Source organism: Schistocerca americana, unplaced genomic scaffold (genome assembly GCF_021461395.2).
Source record: "Schistocerca americana isolate TAMUIC-IGC-003095 unplaced genomic scaffold, iqSchAmer2.1 HiC_scaffold_809, whole genome shotgun sequence".
Lineage (NCBI taxonomy): Eukaryota > Metazoa > Arthropoda > Insecta > Orthoptera > Acrididae > Schistocerca > Schistocerca americana.
In genome coordinates this window covers 10,001-15,000 of record NW_025726576.1, presented here as the reverse complement: position 1 = coordinate 15,000, position 5,000 = coordinate 10,001, and the positions used below count along the sequence as shown (strand labels likewise).

General features: G+C 51.8%; 1 non-coding gene across 1 annotated transcript in view; it reads left to right on the top strand.

The window, feature by feature from the left end:
* The first annotated feature begins 4,818 nt into the window (after window positions 1-4,818).
* The window catches only part of LOC124591145, a 1,910-nt gene continuing 1,728 nt past the window's right edge, over window positions 4,819-5,000 (top strand). Inside the window, exon 1 of the ribosomal RNA XR_006976984.1 lies at window positions 4,819-5,000. This exon is cut by the window's right edge and continues 1,728 nt beyond it. This is a non-coding gene — a ribosomal RNA (small subunit ribosomal RNA).

Genomic DNA, 5,000 nt, shown 5'->3' with positions numbered 1-5,000 from the left:
CGACATTCCCGCTGTCCCTATACATGAGCTGCGGGCTGTACCAGTTACGAGCTAGAGACGCGACCGCGTTGCTCTCTGTACGAATGCCGATGCTGAGCGGTCAGCTAGGAGGCGCTCCATCCATGTCGGTACCGGTGAGCGTTGCACTCGCAGTCGCAAGAACGTACGGCAAGTATATTACCTGGAAGAGTCAATGACAGTCCACGCCCCCCTGCGTGGGAAGAGTCTTTCTAGGCCATGACCCACCGGAAGGGCGCAGCGTCCCCCACCCCAGACATGTGACGTCACACCATCGGTATTGACGACTAGACTGATTCCTTATAATCATTTGCCATACACCGGTGGAAGCTGCCGAGACGAGTAACTACATAGCGGGCTCGCCGTGTCACTAATGTACAGAGATACAACAGTTTCGACTGGAACCGGATTAAACGTATACACGGCGCTGATTAGTAATAGATAGAGCCATCAGAATACAGATAATGTATACAACTGTCCGTATACATGCTGAAAGACTCTGCTCACAATCACAACCACACGTCAGCCACACACCCTTATCACGCACTACTCTCTGCCTGTAACACGCACACAGACAATATGTAAGCACCAGCATGGAACAACACCCAGTGCATCCTCTCCGCCACATTAGACAATCCACACTGTCATAACCAGACTGGGAGGTCCACTCAGAAAACAGAATATCCCACCCACCCGACAACCACCATTGCTCAGCCAAGCCACCAACACCCACACATGTCCTACACAGGGGTGCACCCAACATCACAATACTGCCTCCTCTCACAGCACACAAACAATGGCAGGAATGAAAGACACAGGTCTGCCACAAGCATGGAATGAGAGCGCCGCCTGTCATGAGCCAAAGGTGCATCCTGACGTGGCAAATCAGATGATGCCGCAGGCATCCACTTACTATAATCACAATCAACAAACCGGCCGCCCCGCCCCGCCCCCCATTAAACCTTTCCTTACAACAATGTGTACCTTAACCTAACCTATATCGTACCGTAACCTAACCTATATCGTACCGTAACCTAACCTATGTCGTACCGTAACCTAACCTATGTCGTACCGTAACCTAACCTATGTCGTACCGTAACCTAACCTATGTCGTACCGTAACCTAACCTATGTCGTACCGTAACCTAACCTATGTCGTACCGTAACCTAACCTATGTCGTACCGTAACCTAACCTATGTCGTACCGTAACCTAACCTATGTCGTACCGTAACCTAACCTATGTCGTACCTTAACCTAACCTATGTCGTACCTTAACCTAACCTATGTCGTACCTTAACCTAACCTATGTCGTACCTTAACCTAACCTATGTCGTACCTTAACCTAACCTATGTCGTACCTTAACCTAACCTATGTCGTACCTTAACCTAACCTATGTCGTACCTTAACCTAACCTATGTCGTACCTTAACCTAACCTATGTCGTACCTTAACCTAACCTATGTCGTACCTTAACCTAACCTATGTCGTACCTTAACCTAACCTATGTCGTACCTTAACCTAACCTATGTCGTACCTTAACCTAACCTATGTCGTACCTTAACCTAACCTATGTCGTACCTTAACCTAACCTATGTCGTACCTTAACCTAACCTATGTCGTACCTTAACCTAACCTATGTCGTACCTTAACCTAACCTATGTCGTACCTTAACCTAACCTATGTCGTACCTTAACCTAACCTATGTCGTACCTTAACCTAACCTATGTCGTACCTTAACCTAACCTATGTCGTACCTTAACCTAACCTATGTCGTACCTTAACCTAACCTATGTCGTACCTTAACCTAACCTATGTCGTACCTTAACCTAACCTATGTCGTACCTTAACCTAACCTATGTCGTACCTTAACCTAACCTATGTCGTACCTTAACCTAACCTATGTCGTACCTTAACCTAACCTATGTCGTACCTTAACCTAACCTGTATTGCGCCTTAACCTAACCTGTATTGCGCCTTAACCTAACCTGTATTGCGCCTTAACCTAACCTGTATTGCGCCTTAACGTAACCTGTATTGCGCCTTAACGTAACCTGTATTGCGCCTTAACGTAACCTGTATTGCGCCTTAACGTAACCTGTATTGCGCCTTAACGTAACCTGTATTGCGCCTTAACGTAACCTGTATTGCGCCTTAACGTAACCTGTATTGCGCCTTAACGTAACCTGTATTGCGCCTTAACGTAACCTGTATTGCGCCTTAACGTAACCTGTATTGCGCCTTAACGTAACCTGTATTGCGCCTTAACGTAACCTGTATTGCGCCTTAACGTAACCTGTATTGCGCCTTAACGTAACCTGTATTGCGCCTTAACGTAACCTGTATTGCGCCTTAACGTAACCTGTATTGCGCCTTAACGTAACCTGTATTGCGCCTTAACGTAACCTGTATTGCGCCTTAACGTAACCTGTATTGCGCCTTAACGTAACCTGTATTGCGCCTTAACGTAACCTGCATTGCGCCTTAACGTAACCTGCATTGCGCCTTAACGTAACCTGTATTGCGCCTTAACGTAACCTGTATTGCGCCTTAACGTAACCTGTATTGCGCCTTAACGTAACCTGTATTGCGCCTTAACGTAACCTGTATTGCGCCTTAACGTAACCTGTATTGCGCCTTAACGTAACCTGTATTGCGCCTTAACGTAACCTGTATTGCGCCTTAACGTAACCGATATTGCGCCTTAACGTAACCTATATTGCGCCGTAACGTAACCTATATTGCGCCGTAACGTAACCCACATTGCCCCTTAACGTAACCCACATTGCCCCTTAACGTAACCCACATTGCCCCTTAACGTAACCCAACACACGTTGGGCCTTAACCCAACACACGTTGGGCCTTAACCCAACACACGTTGGGCCTTAACCCAACACACGTTGGGCCTTAACCCAACACACGTTGGGCCTTAACCCAACACACGTTGGGCCTTAACCCAACACACGTTGGGCCTTAACCCAACACACGTTGGGCCTTAACCCAACACACGTTGGGCCTTAACCCAACACACGTTGGGCCTTAACCCAACACACGTTGGGCCTTAACCCAACACACGTTGGGCCTTAACCTGCTCTGTAATTGTCATACGACGCGTTAAATTAGTGTAGTGTTGCCTAACTGCAACCCCCGCAATATAGTTTGCTACTCGCACTGCCCGGTCCCCAGTGTATCGCTTCATGTTAAACACCTTGCAGCTATACACTGTAATGTGGATGGCAGCAGGACGTACATGCTCAATGCCCTTTGCAGTTGTTCATTGGCATTTGCAGTTGTTCATTGGCATTCGCATGTGCGAAGCACTTAGCCTACGCTGTGGTACGGCCTGTGTCAACTGTCCGCTGATGTTGTACGTCCAAATCACACACTGTACTGCACATTGGTCCTCATGTACTGAATGATACATCGTGGTACATGTGACCGTACAACGACTGCGCCAACAACGGCGAACCATGCGGTCCAAATGTTGTGCACTCAGCTACGTGTCGTCTCCCTATAAGAGCTGGATTGCAGTGTGGTATGCCCTGGATGGCGATCAGCATGAGCCGTCTGTTGATGTAGTGGCGCGTGTTGTCAGACGTAGTCGTCTCTTCTCACACACCGTGATAGCATGGTGCACTGCGTTCCACATCTGCGACATGCGACAGAGGCCGGTTGACAGTCGTTCGCGCAATGGACATCGCATACGTACGGGGGCCACCTTCCACGTGTTCGCGAAGCGTGCACATGTTGTTGCGTGTATGTGGGCAGACATAGTGTGTCGTGACACCTGACACAGGCATGCAACAATCGTTGAATTTGCAAATGGCGATGGACGCCTACGTTTGCTGGTGACGTTATGCAAATGAACAACTGGTAAACCGTTGTGGTGCGGTTGTTCTCGCTAGAGGTGAATCAGTGATGGCGACGATCGGTTGAGCTACCAACCGGTTGTTCCAGCGATACCCACCATGCCCACGAACGTGAATGGCATCTGGGTGTGAAGCGATACGCGGCGGTGGCTGGGTGGGACCGTCCCCGGCCGGTGAGGGGGGGCCTCCCGGCGTGCTGGCCGCGCGGTGCGTGGGCGCACGCGCTACAGCCGGCTGGTGGGGGCGGCCAGTGGCAGGCGCGCCGGCCGACGGAGGCGGCAGGCGGCGCAGCTGCGCGCCGGCGCACCCTGCACGCGGCGCCGTGCGGCCAAAGTAGGTCCTCGCGGGCCCGGTGCGAAGCGCGGTGGACATCTGCAGTGTGCTGGTCCGATTGAGGACTGTGTGCGCTGAGGATGCGCCGCCGCCCGGCGCTCGGCGCCGCGACGCCGTCTGCTGCTCGGTCGCCTCTGCGGTTCTCGCAGGTGGTTTGTATCGCAGCTGTGCGGACGTGTTGGCGCGTGCGCTGTGCTGGGAGAGTTCGCTTCGGCACCCAAGTGGGGCTTTTGTCCTTCTGTGGCGCTGGCGTTGGAGCTGCCGGTCACCGTAGGTGGCGCGTGTTGTCTCCCGCCGGCAATGCCACGACAGCACGCTCCCGGGCCTCTGTCGGCAGCGGCAAGCTCAGTTGGGAGCACGGGTGGTCGCACCTAAAGCGTCTACTCGCCAAACTCCGGGCGATTGCGCCTCTCTCGAACCCGACCAAGTACTTAGGACGGCGCTGCGCGCCGCCGGGACCTGAGAGGGTTTCGAGGTGTATTGTGCAGGGGAGCTCAGCCTCCTCCTGTTTGCAGAATAATTGAGCGGACGCTTGCGTGTTCGCGCGGGCCCCCGGGACACACTCCCGGGCGGCCGGCTGCTCAGCTCTAGTTGACGCAGCTCCCTGGTTGATCCTGCCAGTAGTCATATGCTTGTCTCAAAGATTAAGCCATGCATGTCTCAGTACAAGCCGCATTAAGGTGAAACCGCGAATGGCTCATTAAATCAGTTATGGTTCCTTAGATCGTACCCACGTTACTTGGATAACTGTGGTAATTCTAGAGCTAATACATGCAAACAGAG